Below are 16,928 nucleotides of genomic sequence, written 5' to 3'. Positions count from 1 at the left end.
CACAAATGCATATACACATACACACATTCACGCACACACTAAATGTAGCATGTCAGATGGTTAAGGCTCTTGAAAGCACAAGATGCCAGGGTTCATTTTCAGAAAAATAGAATTCAAAGCAGAGCCGGTAGTTTAAAATTGCATCGAATCTTTGTGACCTCGGTTTAGAGTATAATGGGTACAGATCAAGGCAGGAAAAGTTTTACTGGAATGATACCGGGGACGTCTATCTGGAAAGACTGAATAGGCTGGGGCTCTCCTCTCCCATCAAGACTAAGAGATGGCCTGAGGGTTCTTTTTAAGATTCAAGTGTTTGATGGGGATGATATTAAAAGAGATGTTTCAATTTGCATCCAAGGCCAGAATCAGGGGCCATAAATATAAGATAGGCACTGATAAATTCATTGGAGAATTCAAGAGAAATGTTTTGATGAAAGGATTGGTGAGAATGTGGAACATGCAGCCTGGAAGTGTGCTTGATGAAATTGGCATTGATGTTTTAAGATGAAGCTAGATGAGTAATGTAGGAGGAAGGAACAGAAAGATGTGTCGATGAGGTTGGATGAAGCAGAATTGATAGAGGTCTACTTATGGAATATAAACAACAGTTGGACCCAATGAACTGCTTCTCTGCTGTAAATTATTTATAAGAATAGCTACTTGTGTCAAGTCACTGGAAATAGATGGAGCTTGAAGAATCCATAACGCTGGGTAAGTCGGCGTTAGAAAAGAAATGTTGAAAATTAGTTTCCTCATGATATGTCAAGCAAAGCAACCATTGAAGTGAAAACATACCTGGGTTAAGAATAGAGAGGAGGCATTCACTGCAGTTGGATATACTTTGTGATGTTTTCACCATTTTAACTAAGCATTAAAACTGAAATGCCCTGATGTGAGGGGGGAAGGGAACAATGAATAAAAAGCGGCTTGATGGTACCACTGTTAACCAAGTCCTGAGAGACAGTTCAGCCAACAGAGCTTGTGGCTGCAGGTGGGAGGACCAAAATGACGAGACAAAGTGATAATGTCCTCACTACGCTGCCTACTGCAGCTGGGACTCTCTGTAACTGGACTGGACAGAGGGATGACTGCATAAAAATTCAACCTCCTCACTGGTTCATCATTGCCTTCTCAAGGGCAATTAGGGATGGGCAATATATGATGTCCTTGCAGTGGCAATTCCCATGGGACGAAGTTGTGAATGATTTGGGGTGAGTTACAGGATAATGGAGTGATCAATGATTCTGTTGGCAGCTTTGAACCAGTTCCATCTGAGAGCCCAAAGTTAGGTTCCTCAGGGCTCTCTATTCAGTTTTCTTTCAAAAGCAGGCAATTGTGCGTTGCTCAGTGTTGGTGCTGGTGACTTGCCAGGAACTGCAGCTGTCTCTGCCTCCTCCTGGGGCAGTGATTCACAGATATAGTCAACCGGTGTCCCACATGGTAGCACAGGCAAACGAGGCTATAAGGCCAGGTCATTGGCAATAGGCATAACGTGATTTTGTTTACAGTGAGAAGGCAGATGGCATGTATCTTTTGAATCAAAAGAGTGCGCAGTCATCCAAGCTGTTTCATGCCTTCAACACACCCCATGCTAACTTGCACACTGTGGTAGATCAGATGTCACAGAGTAGTGCATTTTGTTCCAAAGGTTTTAATCGTATACAATCAACATGGCACATGAAGAGGCCATTCTACCCAAAATGTCTGTGCCAGCTCCCTGAAAGAACTATCCAGTTAATCCCACTCCCCTGAAGTATCCTTACACCCTTTTTTTTCCGATTGCAAGGGCCTATCCAATTCCCTTTTAAAAGTTATTATTTAATTTGCTTCCATCTCTCCTTTGGTTAATCTGTTCCCAATCATCACAATTCACTCCGTTAAGTCTCGTTGCCTTCCAAAGAGCACTTTTGACAACTGTCTTAAATCTCATTGAATGGTGGAGTTTACTCAGATTCCCTCCTCTTGTTCCTACCCTGCTAGCTGAGTCCAGAAATCTCGCCTGGATCCTTTTAACGCTATGATCACCCCAAAAGTCATGTGCCTACCCACAAACAGTTGCGAGCAGGATTTGTGGCTTCTCAGTTCATGATGTAAGATTTTTAATGAGAGAAATAATAGGTATTTTTATTGCTTTGGGCACCAGACCACTGTTCTCATTAACAGCGTCTTGCACTCGATCAACCCTCACGTCTGACTATCTGTTGTAATATACTCAGAATTAGTAGATTGAGACAGATATCCTTATCAGAGGGAAATTGTGGCTGCAGGGGTAAGCTGATGATTAGTCCCACCAGTCAACTAGCTCCATTACTATTAATTGCTGCCAGCAAATAAAACCAGATGTGATGTCCATTTTTAAAGAGTCTGTCAGTGTTCTGAAAGGGGGAACTATGCTATTAACAAACATGTGTGGCTTTTAAATGTGATTAACTTACCAAGAGCCCAGGTGGTTCTTATCTGGACTGTTTGGGTGCATTACAAACGGAAATTCACTTGCCTGTTAAATGATGTTGAGCAGAAGCCTATTAAACACTGACTGACCTCGAGCAGTTGACACATTTATAGCAACGCTGGGACCGCGTTTGAACAAAGAGGGCCTTTGATTCTGTGCCAAGCCCGTGTGATGCAAATACTTCTTTGTGCCATAGAGCATCTCAGTCTCAGGGTGGTACTGCATGGGCTGTGCCAGGAAAGGGTGGGTGCCACTAGGAGTCGAAACAGTCACCAAGCCATCAACAACAAGTTTTATTTGTATAACATATTTGGTTTGGTGAGGCCATTCCAAGTGCACCACAGAGTGTCTTTATGGATGACTTCTGTCGCCGTAACATACAAGGACATAAAAATGTTGATTGGGAAATGAATACTGGCTTGGGAATCAGCAATAATTTCCTTCCCTTCAAAATTATATCTTTAACACCTGTCTGAGAAAATCTGATTTAACGTTTAAACTGAAAAACAGCATCTCTGGTGGGCCTGCACACTCACAGTGCTGGAATTTTCAGCCTGGAGTGGAATCTGATTCCAAAACCTGCCGATTCAGACAGGAACAGTTCTACCTCTTTTCAAAAGAGATCCATGGGCTCTGGCTGTCACTGTTAAGGCAGGCATTTGTCACCCATTGCTTGGGAAAGAGTCGGTGAACCACCTTGCTGAGCCGTTGCATTGTTTAGGGTGCAGAGACATCCATAGTTCCATTAAGGCGGGAGCCCCAGGATTTGGACACTGTGAAGGAACTGTAATATAGTTTCAAGTAAGGATGGCGATGGCCTGGAGTGGAACTTGTTGGTGGTTTTGCTGCAATGCATTTGCTGCCCTTGTTCTTCTCAGGGCTACAGACCAATTAGTTTGGAAGATGTTGTCAAAGGGGACGCAGTCAGTCACTGAGCCAGGGGCATGAATGCTGTCAGTGATATCACCTGAGCCACTGGAATATGTCACTGTCACTGCAGGAACGATACGTATTCAACCACAAGAGTAATTAAAAAAATGGAACAAAACAGAGACCTAATTACATTGTGGGTGGCTAGGCCCTTGGTCTAAGCTGCACTGTTTAAAAATTGCGTGGCACGGCAGCTCGGTGGTTAGCACTGCTGCCTCACAGCGCCAAGGACCTGGGCCTGATTCTACCCTCGGGTAACAATCAGTGTGGAGTTTGCACGTTCTCCCTGTGCCTGTGCGGGTTCTCTTCGGGTGCTCTGGTTTCCTCCCACAGGTTAGGGTGGATTGGTCATGCTAAATTTCCCTGCTGTCTCTAGGGATGTGCAGGATAGATTGATTAGCCATGGGAAATGCAGGGCTACAGGGGTAGGATAGGGTAGGGTGTCTGGGTGGAATGCTGTTTGAAGGGTTGATGTGGGCTCGATGGGCTGAATGGTTTGCTTCCACACTATAGGGATTCTATGAAAAATATATAAAGTAAGCCATCCAAGGAATTACACATGGATTTTATGATATTTTTCCAGCGCGTGAATCCTGTTTCAACATCGTTTTTGACCTGGAGTCCAGGGAGTAGGTTAAATGCAGGGCATGCTGTAAGTTTGTCTTCTGCTCTTTGTCTGTGTTGGAGCTCTTTTGACAATCCCAAAATTATTTGGCCCTGATGAGATAGATGTTTATTAGGCAGAGTTACAAACTGTGAAAGAAGGCATAGTGAAATATGTCAATTAAAATCAAAGTCTGAGATTTGCAATGGGTGAAGAGGCCTCACATAAAGATAATTCATTTACTTTTTCTGCACATTTTAGAAGTTCTAAGTATCCTGAAGGATTATTTAGATCTTTGCAGGGAAGATGTGGAAAAAAAGTTTAAAAAATGAAGCAAAGAGTCACTTGAATGAGTTTTATGGCGTCTCTCTTTGAACCCTCTCCAGTCTGCCCCATGTTGCAGAAACAGAATGCGTTTGATCATTTGACTCACATTCACTTTGATCATCTTTTATAGTCAACATCTTCAAATTCCCTAGTGAGCTACCGGATAAACAAAATGCACATGTGAGCAAAAAGTACCTGAAGACATTGGAAATCAGAAACAAAAACAGAAATTGCTGGAGGAACTCAGCAGGTCTGGCAGCATCTGTAGAGAAAAAGCAGACTTAGCGTTTTGGTCCAGTGACCCTTCTTCAGAACAGTCAATGCCCACATATCTACCTGTGCCAACAACAGCATATTTTCTATCTGTACACTACCTTTAAGATGCTTTACAAAAAGAAGTATGGCACTAGGCTGATGACCAAAACTTAGAGTGGTTTTAACAAGTAACTTTAAAGGGAAAAGTGAGGTAGAGAAGGATAGGGAGGGCTTTCTAGAGCTTGGGCCTGGGCACTTTGAGGCACTCCCACCAATGTAGGGGCAATTAAATTGGGAATGCCAAGAAACCAGCAGTGGAGGACCTCCAAGACCTTGTAGAGCTCTAGAATTGGAGGAGATCCCAGGGAGCAGGACAGGTCTACTTTAAAAGCAAGGAGAAGCATTTTAATATCAAAACTACCTGGCCAAGAGCCTGTGCAAATGTGGTTTACTGTGAAGTGGTAGAGCCCAGAATTCCAGATGATCTCAAGCTTACAGAGAGTAGAATGTGAGAGACAAATATGGAATGTGTTAAAATACCTTAGTCTGGAGTAATGAAGACATAGCTGAGTGTTTCAGCAGCAGATGAGCTCAGACAGTTGAATGATGTTACAGAGGTGGAAATAGGTGATCTTAGAGTGGTAGAAGTATGAGGTCATCTTGTGATTAGATGTGAAAATGAGGCTGCAAACGGATTGGCTCAATTCTAGACTGTTAACAGGGAGAGTGTTGGAGTCAGGAACTGGGGAACAGAAAGTGGAGAAGGAACTAAAAACAATGACCTCAATCCTCCCAATATTGGGAGGATATTGCTCATTCCGTGCCAGCTGTCACTAAATAGTTTGATGGTGGAGGAGATGAGAGGGCAGGTGGTAAGATAGAGCTGGATAGTATCATTGCTCTTGAGCAGACTAACACTGTGCCTTTGAATGGTGCTGTCGAGGGTCAATTGTATAGGTGAGGCACAGAACAAGACGAAGTAAAGATTCTTGGGGTCACTCAGAGGTAATGGTGGAGGATGTACCTTGCAAATAATTTACCAGCTCTGATATGTTCAGTCCTATTGGATGCACTTGAGTGTGCTCCCACGTAGCTGGCTGACCATGAAGACGTATTCAATGAGCACGGTGTAGTTGGATGTGACAAAGTCTGCAGGCAGATAAAGAAGGACAACAGGCCAATATTCAAACAACATAGTGCAGCGAGTGAATCTGTCCTCGAAAACAATTAAATCAAACAGGAAAATTCAATCATGGGGGTAAGCAATGAAAGGCCAGCTCTGTAGGTCAGAGAGACTGAATCTGTGAGAGTTGCTCCTTCAGTCACAGATTCTGTCTCTCATATTCCAGGTGATGATTCCCTTCCTCAAGAAACAAAATCTGTGAATGGAGAAAGCAGCAAGGGCAGGCGAGATGAAAGCTCCAGGTGTTTCCCTTATGCCCAAAGCAATCTCTACCAGAATCTTTCATCCACAGGCAACTAAAACCTGGAACAAAAACAAAGTTGCTGGAAAAGCTCAGCAGGTCTGGCAGCGTCTGCGCTGGAAAAACAGAGTTAATGTTTCGGGTCTGGTGACCCTTCCTCAGAACCAGACCCAAAATGCAACCTCTGTTTTTTACTTCACAGATGCTGCCAGACCTGCTGGACTTTTCCAGCAACTTCTGTTTTTGTCCCTGAACTACAGCATCTGTAGTTCTTTTGGTTTTTATCTATAAAGCCTAGTGAACAGCATTGTTTTCATTTTGTCTCTGGTAAACTCTCCAAATGTTGACAAATTCCCACAACTCTCCAGGAAGTCTCTCGCTAACGCTGCCTTTTGAAAGAAATCACCATGACTACTGAAAACTTACAATAAACACTCAGAAAACACAAATTCAAAATCCAAAAATCTAAAACAAATGATATTAGAATGTACATATATTACAACACCTTCCAACACACCCAGTCCATCATTACCAAATTTGTATCAACCAACATCAACTGAGTTGTTGTGTTTCTCCCATAATTCTTTCTGGGAGACATCATTTGTCATGAAATTAAAATATCTAATTTATAGAATCCAGTTTAAAACATTTTAAAAATTGCATGTTTTTATACAATGTTTGGGATTTGAACTATTTCATACTATCTATCTAAATATGAAAAGCCTGAATAACTTCAACTCAAATGCTCATGTTTGTATGGTTATCCAGTGAAGTATCTAATGAGAATGAGAAAGTAATCCTAGAAATCAAAAAGTGGATCTCGAGAGCGTCTCACAGCAAGTTCTCGGAACAACATGTTTTGAGGTCTGTGAGGAGTGAATGTTTACTCAAATGAAAGTAAAGTGCTGTGGATATTAGAGATGTCAAATTACAGAAAGTTCTGGAGAAACTCACAGGTCCAGAATAGGATAGAACAGCCTTTACTGCCACAGTTGCTCAGTGAGTATAGTGAAAAGTTTTATGTCACCAATTACACTGGTGACTTAGATACAAAAGTACCGAGGTACACCTTCTTTAATTACAATATTTGTTCCAGAAACAAAATGTCCAGCATTATGGAAGAGAGGTCACTATAGTTAGGCCACATTAGCACTTACTTCTGGTCTGCACCAGGCCCTGGCTCCACACTGTTCTATAGCGACATGCCATACCGACAGGAGGAGGCAGCTGCATCAGGCTGGGAGGTTGCCGCACCAACACCGTGAGACAGCTGGGGGATGCTGGGAGTTGTTGCCAGGGGGTGGCTATAGTTGCTCCTCGCTGCAGATTGCCGGAGGCCAGGAGTCATCGCCAAAGGCTGGGAGTCGAAGGGAAGAAAAGAAGAAGGAGAAGAAGAAGGGAAAAAATACACTTGGGGGAAGAAAAAGATAAAGAAGAAAATAAGAAAAGTGAGTGGAGCGGACAAGCTCTGGATGGAGCATCCTACTCTGCCACCATCTTGCAAACTCTGGTCATATCTTTGGAGAGAGAAGCAGAGTTAATGTTTTGAGTCCAATAAAGACTTCTTCAGAACAAAAGGCATCTGGAAAATGGAGGTTTTTATGCTGTTGGCAAGGGAGAGGAAGAGTGAGTGGTGATGGTAACTGGAACAAAAGATTAAAGCTTTGCTAATGGTAATAGAGGATGGTGGGTCTTCATGGTAATTGTTAATTGGAGTAAATAGGCCAGCTCTATTGAGTGCAAAGTCATGCAGATAAGTCACTAGTAGGCATGGGGGCATGGTAGAATTGGGGGAGAAATCCAAATAGGGTCCATAGTTGGTGGTCTGAAGTTGTTGAGCTGAGTGTTGAATCTTAATGGGTCTAAAATTCCAAAGCAGAAAATGAGGTGCTGTTCCCCAAACTTTGCGTAAAGCTTTGCTGAATCCCTGCAGCAGACCTAGGACCGAAATGTGATCATCAGAGCATTAAGTTGGTAGTACACTGCCTAATCATTGAAACACCCCATGTCTCACTGCCTTTCAGCAGAGCTCACCTATTCTGGCTGCCTTCATTTCGGAGATAGAAGAAGCAAGGAGGCAGTCCCTAAATACTGCCTACTGAGCCTAAGGACATAAGAAATAGGAGATGGAGGGAGCCATGTAGCCTTTTCAAGCTTGTGCCACAGTTGAATGAGGTCATAGCTGATATTTGAACACAACTCCAACTTCAGACCTAATCTCTGTTTCTTTTGATTGGAGAAAAGTATTTCATGGGATCATGGTCTCTGCTTGACTTTAAATATTCTTCACAGTAAATCCACAAGCCAGTATTCACCAAGAAGGATAAGAACTTTCAGTGTCTATTACTGCAGCTTATATTTTAATTCAGTCATCTGACCTGTTTGAATTTACTGATCAAACACTGGACTATTTAATGTAATTACCACTGTGTTCCAGTATTTTATCATCACTAGCACATTGCCGTGGCATCGTTAATTACGTGTTGACACCACTCAGCGGAAAGGTTTGCTATAACGCGAATGAAAAGTCAAACCCTATCAGACAGAGACGTGTGGTTTTATAGTTTTCACTTTGTGACCACCCTCTGGGAGAAGATGAGAGTTACAGGAAGACAGCTAAAGCATTGTACAACTGTTTAAATTAAAATTGACCCCAACTAACTCGCTTTCAAGCATTTCACCTTCCCTCTCCTCAGTTTGACTGGCTGTGGGAGTGAGACAAGGAGATTCAGGCACTGTTAACCCTTCAGAACCCAGAGCTGTTTTCTGAAGCATTGGGAATTGACCAAGACGTTGCCTAAACTGGAGAATTTTGGCAATGACAAAAGATTGGATGGAATAAGGTTGTTGTCTTTCAAAAAGAATAGGCTGAGGGGAATCCTACCTGAAATGTGGTAAACTGTTAGGGGTCCAGATAGAGTCCCTTGGCTCAGGGATTGATAAGTAGGGGTCAAAAATTTAGGCTTCGAGGCAGGAAGCTTAGAAGATTCAACAGATCTGGAACTCATTTCTCAAAAAGGTAGCAGAGACAGAAATATCCACATAACATTTAAAAAGTGCTTGGATGTGCAAGTGGAGTGCCATAACCTCGAGGGCCCTGGATTAAGAGTTGGAAAACAGGATTAGACTGAATGGCTATTTGCTGTTCACCAGAGAAATGAAGGGCTGAATAGTCTCTTTCTGTGCTGTTTCTATCGAGCAGTTGGATAAGCTACTAAAAGCAGACTGGCATCAATTTACATAGAAATGTCTCCATCTTGCAACTTGCCACACCAGTTACAACCCACACTAATGAAATTGCTCTGGAGTAATCTGTCCAAGACTTTTGTGTTATTGGTTCAAAACTAGGAGCCTAGGCTCACTTGCAAAGATTAAAACCGCACCCGCATTATTGTGTTTATGTCAATGTGGGTATGAACATATTTAACTTTCTTATGGAAGGTGCATCCACCAATGTGGCATAGTATTGGAAACCTCCCACTCAGATTATATAGGGCCCATATGAAATCAATCAGGACGATCTAATGAATAGGAAATATAAACATGAGTCACATTGAAATAAAAACAGAGCACACTGGGAACACTCAACTGCATTTGTGAAAGGAGAAAAGTCAGTAATGACTTGGGCCCTGAGGGAAAGGAAGGCTTGCATTTTTACGGTGTCTTTCATGACTTCAGCAGGAACACAATGGGAGCAGATGTCATTTCTCAGCCCATTCAATAAGGCCCTCCTGCAACCTCTGATTCCAACTTCTTCTCCACCCATTTGATTCCCTTAAAAACCAAAAAAAATGCAGATGCTGTAAATCAGAAATAAAAATAGAGATTGCCGGAAAAGTTCAACAGGTTTGGCAGCATCTGTGGAGAGAAATCAAAGTTAACATTTTGGGTCCAGTAACCTTCCTTGAAACTTAGTGTCTGTGAGTTATGGTATTTTACGTATATGAGTTTAGATTTTGAACTAGCACCATGTGAGTTTTAATCAGTTTGCATAAGTGGGTTTAATGATTAACTTTTCAGTATTTCAGGAGCCACTATATTTTTAAAAAGCAAGTATAAGTGAGAGAGTTCCTGGAGTGTGAATAAGAATTTGTTTTCATTGAGAGAGTTCTACAAGTGGATAGAATGAATGTTGAAGAATACAAGCTGCTTTCATCGAAACACTGAGAATGGGAGCAGGTTTAGGCCATTCAGCCCTTCTGGCCTGCTCCACCATTAAATATGATCATGGTTGATCATCCAATTCAGTGCCCTGTCCCTGCTTTATCCCCATACCCTTTAATCCCATTAGTCCTGATAAGTTAGAAGAGTTGGTTCCTTTTTGCTTAGGGGAAAAATCTATAGTTTCACAAACTGAAATCAAACATTTTTTAATGTCCTGATTAGGGTTGGATATATGAAAGAGTTTCTTCTAGAGAAGTGGTCAATTCAGAACTGTTAGGAAATGGTGCAAGGACTTTCATTAGTGAGGTCTACCTAGTTTGGCTGCCTTAGCTCTAGAGCTCCTCACTGTACTTTTAAAGTGGAGAACAATGTGGATTTTGTAACAGAGTGAAACAGCAAGGCTTTGTAAGACGAAGGGAAAACCAAGAGATGTGGATGCTGGCAATCTGAAAACAAGAACAGGAATTGCTGGAGAAACTCAGCATCTGCAGAGAGAAAGTAGACCAAACGTTTTGGTGATGAAGAGTCATTGGACTCGAAACGTTAACTCTGTTTATCTCTCCACAGATGCTGCCAGGCCTGCTGAGTTTCTCCAGAGATGGTCAGACTGCCTCTGTGAGGCTCTTGCTAAATTCAGGGCCATTGTGCACATTGCTGATCGGTGAAGAAATATCAAGGAATGTATGGGTCTGTGTAAACTGTGCTCCCTTTTTCTTCAGTGTTTTGTAAAAAGTTGGAGATGTGAAGGTAATTTTCAGTGAGTTAAGTGCTGTCTCAGGAAGGAAAAGCGTTTTGGTTGAGCGTAGACAGCATTTCCCATTTCCACCCTTTTCCCTCAGTCTTTTTGCAAATCATTGTTCTTCCAAATTCAATTAATGCTCCTAATGACCAATTTCCTCTGGTCTCTAGTCCCTTCAACCCTCTTCCAAGACAGTTTGCTTCCTTTTATGATGATCTTTCTACTTGATCTATGCTTACACTTGGGTGTAACTCTTAGAGAGAAACATCAACACCAAATTAGAATACATACATTGAGAACATAGTGTTGATGGCCTTTTGAACAGCTCAGGTTTTAAAAGAAATCTTGCTTTACGGTGTGGCATTTTCTGTTTTGAGCAAAGAATCCTGACAGATGGGAGAATTTACGTTGGGTAAATATTGGTGAGGAGGTCTCGTGGTGTGTAGCATCCCTGACCTGAGCCAGAATCTCCAGGGTCAAGTCCCACTGAGAGATTCATTGGCCAAGGAAGGTGTGGTCATTACACAATCAAACATGTTGACCACATGATCGGTGGGCTAATAGGAAAAGCAGAAGTTCTTCATCAGCCACATCATGGGAAGAAATTGGCACTTCCACCATCACCATACGTAGCTTCAGGCTACAACATGCCTGCCAAAGTGTATGAGATAACACAGTGTGGAGCACAGCAGGCCAGGCAGCATTAGAGGAGCAGTGAACCTCCTCCTCTGATGCTGCCTGGCCTGCTGTGTTCCTCCAGCTCCACACAGTGTTATCCCTGACTCCAGCATCTGCAGTTCTTATTATCCCTGTCAAAGTGTATGTTGCTACAACAGCCTGGATATTTGTGAGTTGATTGAGGGTGAAATTAGCAGTTATTTTATGAGATGAGTGATACGTGAACAGGATTCAAAATCCAGAAATCATGAGTTCCAATATTGTCATAACAGTTCAAGAATTAGAATTCAGTTTAAAGAGAAAACTGGAGATGAAGAGCCAGCATGATTAACGTGACTATTAAAACTCTCAAAAAAGTGGTGCAAAGATTCATGAGAGCCAACAGTGGAAAATGGACTTTCAAGGCTGACCTTGCTTTCGTCTCAGAGAGTAAGATGCTTAATTATAGAGTCATAAGCACGGAAACCAGACCCCGGCCCAACTTGTCCATGCCAACCGTGTTTCCTAAACTGAACTACTCCCATTGACCTGCATTTTGTCCATTTCCCTCTAAACCTTTCCTATCCATGTACCTGAGATAATGGGAACTGCAGACACTGGAGAATCCAAGATAACAAAGTGTGAAGCTGGATGAACACAGCAGGCCAAGCAGCATCTCTGATGAAGGGTCTAGGCCCGAAACGTCAGCTTTTGTGCCCCTGAGATGCTGCTTGGCCTGCTGTGTTCATCCAGCTTCACACTTTGCTATCCATGTACCTGTCCAAATGGCTTTTCAATGTTGTAATTAAATCTACCTCTAACATTTCCTTTGGGACCTCATTCCACACATACCACCCTTTGTATGAAAAAGTTGCCCCTCAGTCACTTTTTACATCTTTCCCCCTCGCCTTAAATCGATGCTCTCTATTTTTTTGACTCACCTAGCCAGGGGAAAAGACCCTATCCATGCCCCTCATGATTTTACAAACCTCTGTAAGGTCACCCCCACCAAGCCTCCAGGGAAAGAAAGTCTCAGCCTAATCCAGCCTTTCCTCATAGCTCAAACCCTCCAACGAAGCCTTCCACATGATCAGAACAAGTAGCAGGCACAGTTAGATTGTGCTCAACTAAAATATAAAACTAAAATATAAAACTAATATACAGATGAGCCAATGTTATTGAAATGAAAATTTTAATTTAAGAGACTTATATAGTTATTCTCACACACTCTTTGAAAGGAAGAACAGCTTTAAGTTGACAATCAGTGACATTTTTTAACCTCATTTTAACGCACAGTTTGATGTATTTTACATAATGTTGTAATTTGAATCCACCTAATAAATGGTTTGTCAGGCACCTTTATTGGTTCAGAGGAAGGGTCACCTGACCCAAGAGGTTAACTCTGATCTCTCTCCACAGACTTACTGAGCTTTTCCAGCAATTTCTGTTCTTGTTTCTGATTTACAGAATCCTCAGTTCTGCTGTTTTTTTTAACCTTTACCACTATGCAGCCCTCATGGGGTGGGCGTTGGGAGGTGGGTGGAGGGCTGGTATGTGCTCTTCAGGCGCACTGACGATGGAGCTCCCAGGTTCAATGCTTGCTTTGAACCAAGCCACACAGCAAGCAGTATTGTCCTTTCCTTTTTTTGGGTTGGGAAATGAGCGGGGTGTTTGGGGCAGGGGATAAAAGAATTCCCACACGCCACCACTATCAAACTGGAAAAGGCGCTGCCCAGTTTGAAGGAACACAGGATTGCCTTCTGCTGTGATTCCCCTACAGCCAAATAGCCCAACATTCACTGCACATAGGCCCCTCATAGCCTCTAGGGCCAAGAACCCGGGAGCTGCCAGTGCTGAGAAATTTCAGTCCAGCGCCAATCAGGGTTTTCTGGCCCTGGAGCTGGGGGAAGACCGTGAAAGCTGGCTGACGACCAGGAAGGAAATGAGCTGGGCCAGATATTGCATGGAGAGCAGAGGGGAAGGATGGGTAGTGACGACAGCTCCACACATCACATCAGCCTCACCTCCTGCTCTCTGAGGGTGTTCAGCACTTGGTAAGAGTAATAGTTTTAATCACAACAATGTAACCTCGAGATACTCGAAACACTTTCTCAGCAATCTATCACGTTCTTTGTTTGCTTTACAAATGCTGTTGAGATCATTAATCACGTAACCAGCTGACTGCTGGTACCTCTGCTAAGGTCAAATCATGACGATACAGGGAAATCTGGTACAAATCCTTTTGTTGTTGAATTATGATTTTATATCCTTTTTCATTATCTGGATAATCGCTGCAGATTATCGTTTAATTATCATTTGTGTTACACCTTCTATAACCTTTCCTTGCTGCTATTTCCTATTTAATCCACCTTCAACATGCACTGTTTTCTGAGCTATTTTCTCACCACAGCCTAATGATCCTCAGACCATACTGCTCCCTGTATAGTGCCAATCCACTTATTTTCCACATAATCCAACCTCCATGCTTCTTATAATAGGCTCCTGAGAAACTGTGATTCTCTGCGTAGATTTTGAATAATGTTAATCTTTTGGAGATCCTCACCAAAGCATTTGATGGCTTTATTTTCATCGTTCTCTCCCTGCAATTATAAACCTAATGTTTCTCAGGATCTCTTCAGCTTTGGAGCTGATGGACTCTCATTCTGTAAATTGTTACTGTGAGGTCTGTCACTGGATGTTAAAGGGAATGTGGTCAAAAGTACTTAATAGTGACGAATGTTGAAGTGCGTGTTTATCTGCAGCTGCAGAGAATGAAGAGTGAGCCATTGTACTGTGAGCTGACGACTGTGCTGGAATGAAACTGTTTGTGAAGCAAAGGAAGGTGTGAGAGAAATTTCTAACCTCCAGAGACGGTTGTTGTGTGTGCTTTTCTCATTCATTAACGTGCCACCATTAAACGAAAATAAGTCCTGCAGAGCACTGGGGATGAGGGGACTAACACGAAGATGAGAAATAAGACAAGCATAACACTGAGCATTCAAGTAATCAAACACAGCAACAACAACCAGTATTTATGGGGTGCCTTTACTGGGATGAGACGTCATTAATACTTTATGAGAGTGTTCTAAAGCATGAGCCACAAGGAAATCCAAGGACTGGAGGTTTGGTCAGAGACTCTCTGTCTCTCTCCCTGTGAATGCTGCCACACCTGCTGAGCTTCTACAGGACTATTTCAGATTTCCAGCATCTGCAGTATTTTGATTTTATTTTGGGGGGTGGTGCTGGGGCTCGTTGTGAAGATATTTCCACGAGTGAGGGTATATCTCGACCTCAGGGATGAGAGTTCCAGAGTAAGGTGCAAAAATCTGATGGTGAAGGAGTTTCTCCCAGAGGGTAGTGAATGTCCGGAATTCTTTACCCCAGAGAGTTGTGGAGACTACATCACTGAAAGAGGATGTTAGCCACTATTGGAGGTGGGGTGGGGGGGAGATGGATGCTACTGAAGGATGAAGGAGCAATGCTCCAAAAGCTTGTGATTTTAAATAACAAAGTGTGGAGCTGGATGAACACAGCAGGCCAAGCAGCATCAGAGGAGCACAAAAGCTGACCTTTAGGGCCTAGGCCCTTCATCAGAGAGGGGGATGGGGAGAGGGTTCTGGAATAAAAGGGTCTAGGCCCGAAACGTCAGTTTTTGTGCTCCTGAGATGCTGCTTGGCCTGCTGTGTTCATCCAGCTTCACATTTAATTATCTTGGATTCTCCAGCATCTGCAGTTCCCATTATTCCTGATTTTAAATAAACCTGGTTCTGTGACTTCTGGCTGAAAGAGGAGGTAGGCAGGTGTTTGAAATATCATCCAGTGAGGGCTATGAGGAAATGGGGCAAAAGTGTACTTGAGAGCTGGGGTTGATCAGTAGTGATGTTATAGAATGGGGCGCGGGGGGGGGGGGGTGCAGTGCGATGCGAGCAAGACTGAGGGACTGAATGGTTAATACCTACTCCAACTTCTCATGTTCTTACGTAAGTGTATTAATTTACTGCAAAGTGCTTCAGCCCATGCCAGGAGCGTGAAGAATGTACTATAAATTTTTGATTGCAAGCATGGAGGGTTTTAATGGAAGCTCCTGATCTACCCTTGTCCCCTGGAAAAGATGCAGCCTGCAGAATAGATAACACATGAGGTGCTCAGTATTTAAAACATAAGACCAAAAAGTTAAAAGAATAAAGCAGGATATGGTTTTGTGTGTTGGACAATAGAGTCAATCAGAATAGGGGAAATAACCCAAAAAATACCAAATCCCATCAGTCTTCAGAGATTTGCTTTTATTTCCTGAGGAGAGGCTTGTTTGTATCACAAAGAGAGGAAAGCAGAAGGAGGTGTAAGGATGTTGATCCAAATGATGGTAAATGATACAAGCAGTGCTCCATACGATTTCTGTTCCCGGCTAAGAATGTTTGATGACGGACTCTAATTTCCCCTTTTCTGAGATTCGCTCTATGTTCTTTGTAACCCTGAAATATCCTTGGCGATGACTTTAAAAAAGACTCCCTTCTCCCCACCATTTCCTCTTCCTCCTTTATATTACTCGCTGTACGTTGACATATGGCTCCTGAAGGATCTCACCCAGAGACCTTAAGCTCCATTGTGAAGAGTGACAAAGCTAGTTGATGTCCCAGGGCATGGTAGATGGGTAGTGCTGGGAGACACACTCCCTATTTTTACATTGAATATGCTTATGCCTAACTAGGTTATCCCAGTCCTTTGGTGAGTTTCTGAAAGATCTGGTAAGAGTTCTATATTCAGGGTTACGAGGCACCGTCAGTGGGGTAACCAGTAAATTTTCAGTGGGGAAGGCAGAAGGTTGAAAAACTTGAGGCACTAGCACCACTTGTGGGTGGAGACCTTTTGAGAAGAGGATTTGACATTTCTTTAAGCACTCACGAGGATGGAAGTGGGCAACCACTGCCACATTTCCTTTTACCCCGCCATACTGAAAAGGAGAGGCTCTTACAAGCAACAGGACCATGAGGTGTGGACAAACGAGCAGAGGACCTGGGCCTGAGACGCACCATGAGTTCATTTTGACATGAAACACTGAAAAGTAGTCCATGGAACGGCCCACGGAGAACCAATCACTCTTCCATTTGACAAAGGGGCTATGCGAGGATTTGGCAAAGATACGAGAGAGAGAGAGACAGAACATTTGTGCTTCTGTTGCAGGGTGAAGTGTTTCTATAGAGACCTTTACTGAGATGTCCTCCACAGTGCAACACGCTTGAGCCAATCAATCTACTAACTGAGTTGTTTTACTGTGAAATTTGCATTGCAAACACTTGAGATTGCCCGTTTCCTATCTTTGTGCTTCATATAGAAAGATTCCTGGCTGGAATGCTGATTGATCCACCAACACAATAC

General features: G+C 42.8%; 1 protein-coding gene across 1 annotated transcript in view; it reads left to right on the top strand.

Annotated features, from left to right (window-relative positions):
* LOC125465014 (syndecan-3-like) overlaps positions 1-16,928 on the top strand; it is a 244,739-nt gene that overhangs the window by 138,525 nt on the left and 89,286 nt on the right. The gene's annotated exons all lie outside the window — the stretch shown is intronic.

This window comes from Stegostoma tigrinum, chromosome 24 (genome assembly GCF_030684315.1).
Source record: "Stegostoma tigrinum isolate sSteTig4 chromosome 24, sSteTig4.hap1, whole genome shotgun sequence".
In the NCBI taxonomy this organism is placed as follows: Eukaryota; Metazoa; Chordata; class Chondrichthyes; order Orectolobiformes; family Stegostomatidae; genus Stegostoma; species Stegostoma tigrinum.
This window is presented reverse-complemented; position numbering and strand designations above follow the sequence as displayed.